Raw genomic sequence first — 17,243 nt, 5'->3', positions numbered from 1 at the left:
ATATAAACAGAGCACATAAACAATTTACAGAGCACAAAAATAATCACTCATTTGAAAACCAGCCCAACCCAAGGCCGATGTTGGACATTTAAAAAAAACCTTGCTTAATAAAACTTTGTGGGTTTTTTGGTTTAGTTTTAGGCAAGAAGACTTTTAAAGAATGGCTACTTAGCTTTCAAAATATATCAAAACTATATAATTGCACTGGTCTGTAGCAGTGCAGTACAGAGGAGACACGTAGAAGAGGTGGTTGATGTGGAGACAGAGGAAATGTGTAGAGGAACAAAAAAAGTAGCAACCACACAGTTTACAGGTTAATAAAAAAATTCTATGCCCAGGCAACACCCCTAGTTATGCAGCAGCACAACAATCCAAAGCACAAAAGTAACAAAATTGAAGGTTTTGGAGTGGCCAAGTCAATGTTCTGACATGAACCACACTGAGACATCGAAGTCTCATAAGTTTCACAGTTCTTACATGACAAGTACTATTAGGATTTGAGAATGAGCCCAGTACTGTTTTTGCCTAGATTTTTCAGATCTGTGTGAACCCTAAATATTGTCTTTTCAAATAAAATCTGGTCCTAGATAAACCCAATATGAGGTCATGTGACCTCAATAAAACTGTCAGATCAGAATTCATTTTTTTTTTAATATCACACTGCACAACATATGTGCATTACACTGTGGTCATCAGTGGCAGTGCTGACAACTTGACTGGGTCCTTTCCAGGTACAGGGCTGTTTACTCTAATGACAGGTTAGGGAAGTGCATGGCAAAAAAACATGCTAAAATGTAGCACTGATATTTCATGTAGTGAAACAACTTCAAGTAGATCTGATGATCTTGTATTCCCTTAGCAGCTTCATCTGCGAATTTTGACACCATCTGACATATTTCATGTTTCCCCTGCGTAAATTCAAAATAGTTATTTTATTGTATTTTATGCACAGATTCACCCAAAGTATGCTGCAGATGTCATGTAAATAAAATGTCCTTTTCTACTTTGCAGTAAACGCTGCCTATGGGGTAAGTTGTAACATTTTTGGTTTTGGCTGAATTGCTGATAAATGCTGTATGCTTGAAATAAAGTTTCACTTGTAGCAGAGACACTGTTGTGCAGGTTGCTTGTATAAAAAGTATTAGTCTTGTTCAGATATTTGGCAAAAACCAAAATGTGTTAGGTTGTGCTCCACTCTGCCATCACCACAAAGGTGAAGCGTCAAGACCAAAAAGTAAAAAAGGCAAAAAACATCACAACTAATCAATAAAGGTTGTACTGTGAAAAAGGCCTTTTATCAGCAAATAGTTTGAGGAAGAAATATTAATGTATTGGTGCATATAAAAGGGGTTTAGTGCTGTGAGTGATCTTTCAACGAGAAGTTCTGCTTGTTTTCAAGATGGAGTCTAGCTGCTGCAGTCACTGTCCTTCATCTCCTGGCTGGAGGTTCGTTCTTGGCTTTTTGTAAACATTTTAGTTCAAATTCCTTTGTGCTTCAGAAACAGCCTCCTAATGCAGTCACTGACTAATCTCACAGCCCACTGCTGTACTGCTGTACGTGTGTGAGTGTGTGTTGTGGAAACTGGCCATGGGCTTTTTGGCACTGTACTTGCAGCATGCATGCCTGCAGTCAGTGAACTGACCCATACCTAAGATCGCGCATATCTGGCATTCAGAGACCTATGACAAGGCTTCTGCAGGGCCAGCGGGGATATAGAGCAGTTTGAGCCTTTTATCAGTCATATGGGAATTATAATAATTTCAGCTGGAGCTAGTAATGAGCATTTTAAGTAGTTTTGCTATTCAAATATGAAATATTTCTGAAACAAGATTATTATTATTGTTATTATTATTACAACCCCAATTACAAAAAAGTTGGGATGCTGTGTAAAATGTAAATAATTGTAAATATAAACAGAATACAATGATTTGCAATTCTCATGGACCCATATTTTATTCATAATAGAACATAGAACACATATCAGATGTTGAAAGTGAGACATTTTACCATTTCATGTTCAAAAATATGAACATCCCCTCTTTTTTAACAGTCTGTAAACATCTGGAAAGTGATGAGACCAATTGTTGGAGTTTTGGGAGAGGAATGTTGTCCCTTTCTTGTCTAATGTAGGATTCTAGCTGCTCAACAGTCCTGGGTCGTTTCATGATGCGCTAGATGTTTTCTATTGGTGAAAAGTCTGGACTGCAGGCAGGCCAGTTCAACACCCGGACTCTTCTTCTGCGAAGCCATGCTGTTGTGATCAATGCAGTAGGCGGTTTAGCATTGTCTTGCTGAAATATGCAAGGCCTTCCCTGAAAGAGATGTTGTCTGGATGGGAGCATATGTTGTTCTAAAACCTCTATATACTATTCAGCATTGATAGTGCCTTTCCAGATGTGTAAGATGCCCACGCCACAGGCACTAACTCATCCCCATACCATCAGAGACGCAGACTTTTGAACTGTGCGCTGATAACAAGCTGGATGGTCCCTTTCCTCTTGAGTCCGCAGGACACGGTGTCCATGGTTTCCAAAAAGAATTTCCAATTTTGATTCATCTGAACACAGAACATTTTTTTTCTATTTTGCCTCAGAGCATTTTAAATGAGCTTTGGCCCAGAGAAGACAGCAGTTTCTGGATCGTGTTGACATATGGCTTCTTCTTCGCATGATGCAGCTTTAACTGGCATTTGTGGATTGCACGGTGAACTGTGTTCACAGACAGTGATTTCTGGAAGTGTTCCTGAGCCCATGCAGTGATTTCCAGTACAGAATCATGCCTGTTTTCAATGCAGTACCCTCTGAGGGCATAAAGATCACTAGCATCCAATGCTGACTGTTGGACTTGTCCATTGCGTACAGGGATTTCTCCAGATTCTCTGAATCTTTTGATGATATTATGTACTGTAAATTGTGGGATATCCAAAGTCTTCGCAATTTTACATTGAGGTACATCTGAAATTGTTCCACAGTTTTTGCATATTGGTGAACCTCTGCATAGCTTTGCGTCTAAAAGACTCTGCCTGTCTAAAATGCTCTTTTAATACCCAGTCATGTGAGTTAGTTGCAAATTGCTCCTCAAGCTGTCTTTTATTAGTACCACTTACTTTTCCAGCCTTTTGTTGCCCCTGTCAACTTTTCTGAGATGTGTTGCTGCCGTCAAGTTCTGAATGAGTTAATGTTTTTCATGAAATGGTAAAATGTCTCACTTTCAACATCTGATATGTGTTCTATGTTCTATTGTGAATAAAATATGGGTCTATGAGATTTGCAAATCATTGTATTCTGTTTTTATTCACATTTATTTATATTTTACACAGCATCCCAGCTTTTTTGTAATTGGGGTTGTACTAACACACACGTCACACTGCACATGACCAGCATTTTACGTACAGACTCACATACATGCTAGCATATATATACACTGATCAGGCATAACATTATGACCACCTCCTTGTTTCTATCCTCATTGTCCATTTTATCAGCTCCACTTACTATATAGGTGCACTTTGTAGTTCTACAATTACAGACTGTAGTCCATCTGTTTCTCTGCACACTTTGTTAGCCCCCTTTTACCCTGTTCTTCAGTGGTCAGGACCCCCCAGAGCAGGTACTATTTGGGTCATTATCAGCACTGTAGTAACACTGATGTGGTGGTCATGTGTTAGTGTGTGTTGTGCTGGTATGAGTGGACACAGCAGTGCTGATAAAATGGACAGTGAGTGTAGAAACAAGGATGGTCATAATGTTATGCCTGATCGGTGTATATATATACAACCATGGCTTAGTAACACCTGGGATAACATAACAACAAACTAACAACACATTAGCAAGAAAGTTGGACTTTTTTTTTACTTGGCTTTGTTGACTTTGAGGTTTATTCACAACATTTTTGCTTGTAGTTAAGTTTAAATAACAAATGTATTAACAAGCAAAAAATGAATACATCATTTAAATAATAATTCGAAATATTAGATATATTGACTAGATTTAATATGATTTCATTTGCCAAGATATCATTTTTGCAGTGTATGAGATGAGCTCAATACTCCCTGCACAGCCATAATGAAGGTGATTTTCTCCTTAAGGGAGCAGAGAAATGGTTTAATTGAATTTAGTTGCCGCCTATTAATGGATCATGTAACTGCTCAGGTGTAACTCAAGCTATAATGAATGGAACTTCTCTTGTTTCTACACTGAAACTGTGGCTGATTAAATCAGTGACACAAAATACTCTGGTAGTATCTGTCTCTTAGTTTTATTTACATCAAACAACTTTAGAATCTAGTTTTGAAGCATGAAGCACTCCTACCTTAGTAAATACTTACAGTTAGGATGAAATGGATTGGAACGTTGATTGGAACAGTTTTTTATGATCTATAATCTATATATTACTGTAGTTTTAATCATAAATATTTGACACAAAGTGAAAGTGAAAAATATCCAATTCAAACATTAATGAAAATGTATATGTTATGTGGTTTATAACTGTAGGAAGATTGCCAGTAAGTTAAATAAGGATGTTTTGTTGACTAAAAACATCTTCTAAGTAATTGCAGGTCTGTTCTGTTTAAAGGTCTTTTCAAATTTGGAAAAAAATGATGGATATACAACTCATTTAATTCAAATGAAAAAAGCGTAACACATGGAATTTTTAATCAGAAAATGTCTAACAATGTTATGGATTTTTATTGGCTGATCATTTAGATTGTGAATTCCAAAATTTGGAATACCTGCTGTGAAATGATTATAGAGTAACGCATAATTTAAAAGACTAAAGACTTTGGACTTGTTGGAAACAAGAAATTCCTAATGAATGAGCTGGATTTTAAACTGGTAAGACTAATTTTCTCTTGTTGTATTGTTTGGTTAACTACAGTATACTGTGCAGCATGTAAAGTTGTAATTTTGTGCTTTGTTGAAAAAGCATAAGTATTCAATTTATTTTTCTCTATAATGTTCATTATAAAAAGTGCAAGGATTGATCTATCCATCCAACAGAGCGACTGATCCCAGTGTTTGCTTACAGGTTTAGACAGAACTGGTCCTAAAGCAAAAACTACTGTGTGTCTTTGATAGGGTTGCGAATACTTCTGTAATTAGTTAACCAATGGACCGATTTTTCAATTAATAAGCTAATCTAACAAGCAGAAGATGATGCATGAATGCTTTTTTTTTAAATATTTGTGTATATGCAGTGTGCCTCTGTGCAAGAAGATCTCTGCTCTGCATGTTCTGCGTTGTACTTGTTACTTATGCGTGTGAAAAACTCAGGGATGGATTGCTGACCAGGCCAGTGGAGTCAGTGCTCAGGGGCCTTTGACTGCCAGGAGGATCAGGGGGCCTCAAACCACAAGGACCGAGAAAAACACCAAAAACTGCAGTTGGTGCAATGAAACAGTAGAATTCATAATACCCTGCCTGTGGTTATTGTGATCTGTCACAATGATCCAGTGCATACGAATGTTACAGAGCATTATAGAGTGCTTTTTAAAGTAAACGATGCATCAACAACTCAAATCTACATTGATGTTTTTATAATCGTCATTGATCATCAGTCTTTGCAGCTTAAGTCTTCAAATATGTATTCTATTACAGACTTCATGGCTCTGTTTGTTCAATAACCAGCCTCAACTTCCAGATGACACCACCTGGTTTCATATAGATCCAAACTAGTAGACTGTAATCCAGCAAACTATGTCAGTAGATCAAAAAAGAAAAGCCATTTAATGTGTGTAAGATCGTTTTTTATTTTTATTTATTTATTTTTTGGATTTTAACCCAATTATCTCCCCAATTTAGCCGTGGCCTATTCCACCCGCTAGTTAGGACTCCCCCAATCACACGATACTATCAACGCTAGGAGGGCGAAGGCTAACACAGGCTTCCTCCGAGACCTGTGAAACCAGCCACCGCTTCTTTTCGAACTGCCGCTCATGCAACGTCATTGGACAGCTGAATGCGCTCGGAGGAAAGCGCCAACCGCCAGATCTGTTACGTCAGCTAACAGACGCCTGCGCTGACTAGCATCACGTTGCTGATGGGGGGAGAAGGAGAGGCCATCCTACCCACCCAGAGACAGCGAGGCCAATTGTGCTCTCTCGGACTCCCGGCTACGGATGGCTGTAGCATCACCAGTGATCGAACTCGCGATCTCCTGATGACAGGGCCAACACGGTTGCGCCACTCGGGAGCTGTAAGATCGTGTTTTAACGATATGCATAGAAATGAACAAGCAAGGCTAGATATCAGATCAGAACGCAAATATATTCACATATTTTTACTGATTTTTTATTTTATTTACTATTTCCAGTCTGTTTTTGTTGAATACCTCCTGATATAGACACTACTGTGGAATCAGCCCTGCTTCTTGACAGATGTTGGTCATGTCCAGTTCTACCCAATAGCTAGGTCTCCACATCACACAATTCTTCCAAGCTTGCAGGACGAACGCTAGCACATACTTCCACCAAAGCCGTTTTCACACATGAGCTCCAGAAAATGTCAGAATCAGATCCAGACGTTATCCGGAGTTGCCCTTTCACACATGTAGGGTGCAGCCAGAGATTTTCTCACTACAGCACATATTCTGGGTGGTTTAGGTGAAGGGCAATGTCTGTGTCACATGCGGGGGGCCTGGCATGACGCAATGAGGCTACCGATTCATCTGTGATGCTTTTTGAATTGATAATAATACTACATGTATTTGGACGCATCTGCAATATCAGAGAAAGTGGGGAAACAAATATTCAGGCAAGCAGTAAAGATTACGAAGCAGCTACACTTCGTGCACAGAGATCCCACACGCCCACTGTGAATTCTCTGCAAAAGCCTGCTCTATTCACACATGGGTTCACTCAGACATTATTTGGATTTTGCACTAGGAGGCAGGCAGGATAAGGTCCAGGTGATGTCTGATACAACCGATTCAGACATTTGCGGTCACACATACAGCTCCACCGGGTAATGTCTGGAAAAGTTCTGGGTCATTGTGTATGTCTGAAAGGGGCACAAGACACATGAAGCTCCACCACATCTTTCCAAACTGCTGATAACACAACATTATTTGACAGCTTAATATGCTCTGAGGAAAACACTAAATGTCAATTTTGTTATGTCAGAAAACAGATGCCCGTGTTGGCTAGCATTGCACTGAGTGATGGGACAGAGGGAGGGCCATCCCACGCACCCAAAGAGAGAGAGGCCAATCTGACGGATGGCTGTGGCATTGCTGCAAATCTCCCATACCTCTAAAAGGAAAACTTGAAATTAATTGTCTCTAATATTCATTTAATCTGTGAGAAACCAAGTATACATCTTAGCTAAAGCTCATGACACTCGTAACAAGGGTTGGTCTGAGGGATGGCCTATCTTGGCGGTCATATAGGTGGGACTTAAACCAGAAAAGTGTCTCACACAAGTACATGAACACAAACACTTCAAGCTACATAGACACGTAAAATGTTACGACACAATTCATAACACAACACAAACATGAGCTGCACAAGCATTACAGCAAGGGGTGCTACAGCAACAGCCAAGCCTGGCCAAGCTGTCTTGTACTGCCAACATGCTTTCTCCCAGTCAACTGCCATAGCAGAGAAGCATTTGGATGAGTCTGTCAAAAAAATGGTTTGCTCGCATAAACATGTATTCGATATTTCATCACTTTTTCATTCTAATAAAAAGGTAAATCAGCTCATGCTCCTCTGTCGTCCGTATGTTTGGTAGCTGTGGATGTTGGAATAATAGTAGATCCTATTCTGATTTTTCCTCTATCGCCCCTTTGAGTACTGAGTGTTTTAGCAGCCACGGTAAAACTGCGCTGGCCAAGCATTTTCATTTGTGTTCACAAACTTGCACTGAGTATGTTTCTGGCCTTACTGCTGACAGACTTACTGACCGACTATAGAGGGAGGCCATCAAACCCAATCAGATACCAATCTATTCAATTCCTGTCATCCTTGCGGAACTCATAGCGCCTGGTACTGAGACTAATCAATATCTATTTGTTAGACAACAGACCTATAATGACCAGCCACAGGAATCTTTCATTCAGCTTCAGTGGAATTATGGAAAAATAAAAATAAAATGGTAATAGTTTAGTGGAATGCTGTTTTTTAACAGCATTCCACCTTTAAAACTTCAGAGAGAAGCACTAATCAAATAATTAAAGTTGCCAACTGAAGCAGCTCCTTTCTATTCAGTCTATGCTGTTGAACCTCCACTTTGATGTCAATGCATTACGAGGTATTTTACACCTCTAGTGCCTGCACCCCTGGGAACATCTTATTGCCGTGAAAGATTAGCTGGAAGTCTGAGCACATAATGACCGTAATTTGAGTTCGTGGGATATAAAAGATAATTTGCTTAATATGATAGCAGTTGGGAAATGGCTATAATCTCTTTTAGACAACCATGCCTTACTGATTCCATAGAAGAAAAATGATATTTTATGCTTTAATAATTTTGAGCCTATGTTTTTTTTTTTCTTTTTTTCAGTTTGTGTCAGATATCACAAAGGATATGCAATTGGCTTATAGAAATCTATGACTGCTTTGTCATTATAATCTTCATTGGCAGTTTCAGGAGACACAAATTAAGCCTAGTCTTGGACTAACATTCATTTAGAATCAAGGCCTAGGTTTAATCCCTGCCTGGGAAAACGACTTTAAGTGGGTTAAGTAGGTTATCTTAATGAGAAAAGATTTAGTCTTCACCTGACCCAGGCCACCCATTTCTGCTTTTGCCTAGTCACTAACTATTATGAGGGCAGAGTGGATGTCCAAGAAGTTTACTGTCCTTTGAACATTCAAAGAAATCCCTGCAGGTCTAATACTGTTATAGTCCTCCAGGGCTGCAGTTAGCCCCCCCTTTGGGAGACTTGCTTTTTGGGGCATGACTATGTTGTGGGGAAAAATAAGAAAGTGTTCAAAAATCAGTGAAAATAATGATACAGTGTGAATATTCTCTTTTTAACTGGCCTATATATTTAAAAGGTTGAACATATTTATCAAATTGTTAAAATGTTAATGCCTAATTTGTATTTACAGCTCATAAATCAAACACATGGCTTGCTGTCAACAAGAAATGCTTCCATGGAAGGAAAATAATATACAGGGGCTGTACAAAATGATACAAACACCACAAGAAATACTCACTAGCCATTTCATCAAGAACACCTACCATAGAGATGCATTTTGTAGGTTTACAATTACTAACTGTAGCCCATCTGTGATGCACAACAGCAGTGACCCTTTCCCCTACATGGACAAATGAACCCAAGCTATACAGTAGCATGTAGTTGTGGATGGACTTTTTTGCTGACACAGTCTGATCACATCCTGCCTTGACATTCTCAGCCACCTGAGGAACAGCTGGTCTTCTGTTTTTCATTATATATAACGCTAATGCATGAGCATCACGCTCACTGAATGTACACTTGTAACCACAATTTCAAACCCTGTTTGCTGAAGACTTTCCTATGTATCTAAGTGCAAATGTCATTGTAGTCACAGTTCTAGGCAGTTAAACAGTGTTTCACTCATAGAAAATGTGAAGATTTGTTAAAACCAGGGCTCAGTGATGAATCTTTCACAGCCCTTAATGATGCAAAAGAGTAAAAGAGTAAAAAGCAGTACTATAACTGAATCCTGCTTTTCATCAAAGAAATATTCCAGCAACTTCAAACTATTCATCCATCTAACATACAATGTTAACATACAAAGGAAAAGTCACTGTATCTGTACATTTGAAAGACTTTTCATTGTATTCTTATTCAAATACACAATGAAAACCTGCCCGTGTTAAATTCTGGCATGTTTACAACATGAAACATGAAGTAGCAGAGTGAGTGTGTGGCTGCTCTCAGTTGGAACATGCTCTTTTAGCCTTAACACACGATGCTTAGCCTTACTCCCCAAGGACACAATCCCTTCAGGGGGTACAAGAAGAGAGATCCAGAACTGGAGGAGGGGAGAGAAAAAGAGAAAATACAGCTGAGAAGAGCAGCAGAGGGGAAAATGATGAGAAGAAGGGAAAAGAAAAGTAGATGAAAAGAATGTGCAAAAAGAAAGAAATAAATGAAGGGAGTTGAAACGTCAAGAGAAGTTGGGGGGCAATAAGGACACAGAACAGATTTGATGCTGCTGTGATTCTGAGGTTGAGAGAGATGGGGAGGAGGTAAACAGGAGGTTACTATGTAGGTATGTATATATGTATCAATTAGCCAAAACAACACACTGCCTAATATGCTCTTGGTCCTCTGTGTGCTGCCAAATCACCCTGCGGAGGCATGGACTCTGCAAGACCTCTGAAGGTGACCTCTGGTATCTGCACCAAGACGTTAGCAGCAGATCTTCTGAGTCCTGTAAATTGCAAAGTTGAGCCTCTGCGAATCAGACTTGTTGTTCCAGCATGTCCCACAGATGCTCAAAGAATTCTTTGTCATGTTCCTCAAACAATTCCCAAAAAAAGGCCACTGCCATTGGGCAATACCACTTGCAATGATTTTTAGGTAGGTGACACGTCCTCAGATTTTCTCAGTAGTACATTGCCCAGAGCATCAGTCTCCATGAGACTACGTCATTCTCTCACTACATTAGTTGTCAGACCAAAATGCCCAGCAAGATCTTGTTCTTGTACATCTAGGAGCTGTTACAACCACATGGACTGCTAACTATAACTGGGAGAGAAGATGAAGAAAGACGCTACACAAAGCAGCTCTGCTGTGATGACGCAGCTAATTAGATGGTCCTTCACTGCTGTGTTGCATTGTGATGCTTTCCACAGTATAGATGTGGTGACCTTGGTTTGGTTGTGTAGTTGGAGCACAATGTGACCAGTTCTTAGTGCTGTCCATTTATGACCGAATCACCCGAGGCGTATGTTAATGCTGGATGTAAGTGGGCATGATTTGCCTGTTTATTAAGTACACCTTTATGGAACTTACACTTGCTGGACATTTTATCAGGTATACCTACCATACAGGATCATTTTTCAGGTACACAACTGACCTATATACATGCCCACAAAGCATGAGCATTCCTTTAGTCCACATTTTCAGTGTACTGCTGAACGATTTATGCCATTCATTATCAACAAAAAAAGCAAATGCACTCACACACGCACTCAGAGTCCAACTGCTTTATCAGATTAAAGAAGCAAAAGTGATGGTTTATTGAAATGTGTACTCACTTATCATCAGCTTCCTTGAAGTGTTATCTCTCCTCCACTCCCATTTCTATCTGCTCACCTTTCCTCCTTGTCATCTTTCTATGTTTCTCCTCTGCCCTCTGTGGTCCTCATCTCTATCACCTCTGATAGTAAAACGGGTTACATTACAGTCATAACACATCTAACCAGAGCATAATTTAGTTCAGTAATGTTATCTAAGGTTAAATCCTCAACTAAGTCATTTACTGTTATAAGAGCACTAAGCACCAGGTTTGTTTCACAGAGAAAAGAACTAACCAAAATCCTGATTTCTTTCTTTTGCCACAGCTAGTTTGGATAATGTTATAATGGTCATGTTCATTAGCTAGTTAGCTAAGATAGCTAGTTAGCTAAGATAGCTAGTTTTAGCCAGTGTTTAACCAAGTTACCTAGCTATGTGTAGTAGTAGGCAGCTAATATCGGTAGCGTTACTGCTAGTAGTACCACAAGGGTAAAATAAGCTTACTCTAAGATATACTTAACATTTTCACTTGCGAATTCAGACATGACCAGCTGACTAACGTTGCTGAATATTTTCAAATCGTCACATATTTTCAATTTTCTTTACTGAATTACTCGCTGCCTTCGTGCTTAGTGTGGAGGGGTCTCCGGTGTGACCCCTGATGATTATCACAGCTGCTGTGGTGTAAACTTTTAAAGTGACAGTAGTGTTAAAAGAACAGAGCATTGTTTAAATAATTTATATTTAAAAATATATATATATATATATATAAAAAATATTCAGGGCCCACTCCTAATTACACCTAAGGTTGTGCATCAAGCAAATGCTGATTGGCTTAATTCTTGGAGGGATGAAGGAAAAATGCAAGACTTTCCTCTACATTGTGGTTTGGACATTGCCTAGTGCATGTTATGCACAAGAATGCTGGCAGACAACTATGCAAACATCTACACATGAGTCTGGCACATGATCACAGATACACGAACACAGAAGTATTATTCAGCCTTTAGGCTTTCTGTCCAGCTCCTGAAGGTCTAACCTATGGGAGAGCTTAATTGGCTGTAACTACATTGATACCTTAGGAAAGAAATCTGATTGGACAATTTTCCATTTCAAGGTCTTAACCTTTTTGTTTCCAGCATTACTAATATATTGAGTTTAAACACAACAAACATCATGATTCTACTAAATACAAATGAACTATACAGTATATTTCAGTTATGTATTTTTTAAGTTGCCTGAAATCATTATGTGTTGTCTGAAGACCTAGAATGACCTGTGAGTTCCCCACTGGTGCTGAGAATGGTCCACCCAGATAATATCTGGTCAGTTTTGGTTCCTTTCTATTGATTCACAAGGTAGAGACAAGGTAGAGGGTAGAGAGTTGATGGACAACTGCTGAAAAAGTTAGCAGCAATAGATGGGCTACAGTCAGTACCTGTAAATTTCAGGGGACAGGGGAAGGTGCTTTAAGCTAAAATGTTAAGTGCCATACATGTGTCATAAGCTGTGACATTATGCAAAAACAGTATGCCAAATTTTATGTTCATTTGCGTTTTTGGATAATTTACATCAAATAACACATCATATAATGTGCCATAATGTGACAAGACACACCAATATACACTGACACATCAAATCACTGAGGCACACCCTGCTCACACTGCTCTCTCTCCTTCTGGACAAACTTTATGCAAATGAGCTGAGAGGCAACCAATCAGATTACATGCCACTTTTGTCATGGCCATAGTCACACGATGAGATTCAACACCCCAGCACACACTCAGGGGGATGTAACGGTTAAAAACTCACTAATGTTCAAAATGTGAAATAATATTAGATTACATGATTTTTGAAGCTTATTATACAATATAGAGTGCTAATTTAATGATACAACCCTGCAGCGACCAATAGTTGGCAGGGGAAGTGAATCAGCTCATAAAATGCAAAGTTAAATTATCCAGCGTGTGGCTGCTGAAGATTCTGAAAACAGGTAAATAAAACCACATGAAAATACAAACTCCACTATAAAAGAAGGTCTAATACGCTCAATTTATTTTAAAGTTAAAATAGTTTTCAGCAGTTGCACAATCCTGAAATCTGGGGGTGCTGTTCCCCCCTCACAACCCTCATTCCTGCATCCATGCCCACAAAGTTCACCTGTGTAGACAGTGTACCTGATAAAGTGACCACTGAGTATAACCACAATGTAGCTGTACCTAATAAACTGACAGCTTAGTGTAAAACCATGAAAGGCCATTAATGGAATCAGCTAAGCAGTTTGAATGCACTGTTTTCATTAAGCAGGCACATTAGCCATGTCCTGTACAGTTCCACACACAGTAGGAGTGCAGAAACCCTTTCATCTGGCATTTCTCCTCAGATGCAGCTGCTGCTTTCTCTTGTCTGATTTTTGATGAATGCTATCAGATCTACCCCTAAGTGTGAGGCAGCGATGGCGCCTTCACGCTCTCACAGTGCTGCTGAGAGCCGAACAGCAGTGAGAATTCGTTAATTAACATTTTTCTGTACTCATCAAAACAGATGTTGTATGGAAGTGTAATCCGTTCAAGGAGGTGCGCAGACTGCGGGGAGAGGAGAGAAAGCAGTAAGCCTTTCATTTAGGCTTCATGGACAATTCCAAACATGGTCACTGTGGAATAAGCACAGAAAAGGTTTTCTACGTCAGTTCACAGAACCCATCCCAAATTATTACCCAGCAGGATTAGCTGCTTAAAGCCAGATTAGAACTCAGTCTTAAGTAAACTTATATAAAAAGACAGAGGGAGGTAGTTTTATGAGGCTAGTGTATTGTAGCAATGATTGAATTTGTATGTCCATGTGCATTAAAATTTGTCAAATCAAGAGTACAATTACTGGAAAAAGGCTGAGGTATCTGCAAGTGGACTAGATGTCTGCTTTTACGTTTGTAGGATTTGCCACTTTATTTTGATGGATTTGCTATTGCAGTCATGTTTTTTACAACGGCACTGCAAGATGGAACAGACAAAAAAGCAACACCAGTGACACATAAAAAATATAAAAAACTAGGAATACAATGATTTTTGTGGCACTACGTCAAGTTTATGGATGGTTTAAACCGGTTTAAGGTTAGTTTAATGATTACTAATAGGTTATAAACACCTTAGAAGTCATTAATATGCAGTTATAACACATAAATAAAACAGGCACCAGTGATCAGTCGCTTCCCAAAGAATGAGCCCATATTCATCTACATTCAAAAAATAAACCAGGGGGGTTGTTTGTCTGACAAACTGAAAATATGTCAACATATTTAAACTAATTGTGTTGCCTTTAAGCAACTAGTTCATGTAAAAGGGACAAACATGACTGAAGTACATTTCAGTGAATAAAAAAATGTTTTTTTTATTCCAGTATAACCTCAATACATCACATTGAAATGGTTGTTCCATTACTAATTGAACTTTATGTTGAAGTAACAAAGTCTGTGTATACTGACTCTACTCCATTTAACTGAATGAAAATGTGTGGCATAATTTGAACACCCCTGGTCAAATTACATGTTTTGTTGATTTGATTTTCAAGTAAAAAAAAAAAAGTTGACGCATCCTCCTTTATTTGCACTAAATCTAATTAAACATGCATAATTGCTGCTCTCTAAACAATGAAACATGCGGGTTTATTGTTCTTTAAGATATGCTCAGAAAAAAGTATTGTGTAAGAATATGATGCAGTTTGTCACAGTAACAATAAATATGATCAAATTGCAAATCACTATGAAGCGGTCATACCAGCAAATGGTCAAGCTGACAGCACTTCTAAAACAAAATAACTGATGCAGTTAAAGAAGAAGCAAATCTGTGTTACGCAGTCAAAATGTAGCTGTTGCCACTGGCTGACATCAGAGCCAGAAAAGCTGAATACATCTTAAACCAGAGCGATGAGGTGGTGTGGTGTTCAGGATCCCTCATGCATCCTTAGCTATTAGTACTGTCACTGTTGATTTTATTAGTGATTTAGTAATCTTCCAATTATTTGTTGATTAACAGAGTTTTACAAAGGTCAAACAGTAAAAATTGACTAAATTAAACAATAAGAAACCATGAACAAGCTTTCAAAGGTTCCAAAGCACATGGAAAATTATAAAATAATAAGCCTTTAAAAATATTTACAACACTGTACAAAATCATTTATTAAAAATACCATTTATTTCATTTCCAGCCAAAACAGCCATTAAGCTCATTTTTCAGGGTATACTATATTTCTGAGGAGATTAGATATAAGATAACACTGCATTAGGAAGGGAAAAGTCAAAGGAAAAAAATGAAAAAAACAGGAGTTTCGGAAACAGGAGTTTATATCAAGAAAGTGGGACTCCTAACAACCATGCAAGATCTGGTAGATCGCAAAACAACACTAAAAGCTTTCATTGTTCAGAAAAAATCAAGCTCAAGCTCAGATTAAAAAAAAACTCGGGTATTTCTGTCCTTACACTATGAGTAGACAACTCAACGTTACGAGTCTGAAAGGATGTGTAGCTGTCAAGAAACTGTTTACACATCAAATAAAGAAGCTGCCAGTGCTCTCAGGACAATGGACTGACCACCCTGGAGTCCAGCCTCAACATCACTGAATGTGTTGGTGGACAAATTAAATACGTATATATACATGTGTATATATATATATATACATAGTTGTTGAGGCTACAATTCCTGACACTGAAAAAATGAATAGCTTGTTTTGACTGGAAATTAAATAAACAAAGGTAGTCGCTGAGTTTTGCGCAGGATTGTATAACACTATGTGGCAAAAATGCGTATAAATGGGCGTGCCCATCGGGCTCTGACTCTTACTGAAATAAAGCATTATCATGCAACTGCCAAATAATCACAGAGGTTCAATCAAGGAGGCAAATTGTTTTTAACTGAGCAATCAAATTTAATTGAGTTATCATGGCAGCCTTATTAGTGATTGATTCACACCATGCTTCACCACCTTCAAGCTTAGGGAGAGAGGTGCGTTTGAGCTGTTCAGGTTTGTTTTTTTCTTACAGTACACTGGCCTTGAGATCAGAAGCAACCTAATCGTAAACTTTTTAACCTTATGACCTGAATGTTCTTTGCAGAACTTGCAAGAAGTTGTCTGAATTGACAGAATATTGCTCTCTCTCTCTTTCTCTCTCTCTCTCTCTCTCTTGCTCTCCCTCTCTGCACATTTAAAACCGCTTCCTTACTCTAAGGTGGCAGGAGGCATTAAAAATATATGTTCAGACCTCTTAGAAACAGACGCTTGCATGAATATAGCATACTCTGCCTATTTCTGTCATACTTGTATACACTGGCTGCTTGTACTATCCCAAGAATGAACCGCCACTTGACAGAACACTCCAGACACACGATGACCTTTTCACACCACTCACCCTACACTCATCTTCCCCACTGCTGGAGAAATAAAATCAGCAAACACTTCCACCAAAACAAACTTCTCTTTGCTGCTTACTTACACATCAAACTCAGAACTGGAGACCACTGCTAGAGACCCATCCTCCTTTTGGCAGAGTGCGTGAGAATCTGCGATCTTCACCTCCGTCTTCACGCCTCTGAACTGGACAGAAAGTGCAATGGAAAAAAGGACAGACATTTTGATGGAGTGTGGGATTAGAAATCCTCCAGATCTGAGCACTCTGAACAGGAAAAAAAACCTCAAAAAAAGCCGAATCCGTCCTAAAAATGAGGAGATGAGTCTTAAGCAGAAACCTCTGGCTGATCCCTCTGAGTGCAACTTTTGTTCAGGTTTGACACAGACATCTACCATCAATCCAAAGCATCAGCGTCACTACTAGAGGACACAGCTTCAGCAGGTAACTGGAGGTTCCTCATGGATGGATCTTCTCAGAGATCAGGTCATGAGACAAAAGTGGTTTAGGTAACTTTCCCTGTGCGGATGCCCCAGTGTTACAGGGTGGTCCCTTGCCTGCCTGGGCAGGGGATGCCGGGCTGCAGCTGATGGAGTGAGGGGAAGAGTGAAGAGCACTTTTCTTCCCCGCTGATGCAGTTACGGCTGCCGTAGCCGCTGTCCTCTCTGG

General features: G+C 39.1%; 1 protein-coding gene across 1 annotated transcript in view; it reads right to left on the bottom strand.

Annotated features, from left to right (window-relative positions):
• Positions 1-16,925, bottom strand: part of chrm5a (cholinergic receptor, muscarinic 5a) — a 34,303-nt gene extending 17,378 nt beyond the window's left edge. The window contains exon 1 of the mRNA XM_036592812.1: positions 16,662-16,925. The gene's annotated coding sequence lies outside the window, so the exon portion shown is untranslated. The remainder of the gene's footprint in view (positions 1-16,661) is intronic.
• Positions 16,926-17,243: the final 318 nt, after the last annotated feature.

Source organism: Colossoma macropomum, unplaced genomic scaffold (assembly GCF_904425465.1).
Source record: "Colossoma macropomum unplaced genomic scaffold, Colossoma_macropomum, whole genome shotgun sequence".
Taxonomy (NCBI): Eukaryota; Metazoa; Chordata; class Actinopteri; order Characiformes; family Serrasalmidae; genus Colossoma; species Colossoma macropomum.
This window is presented reverse-complemented; position numbering and strand designations above follow the sequence as displayed.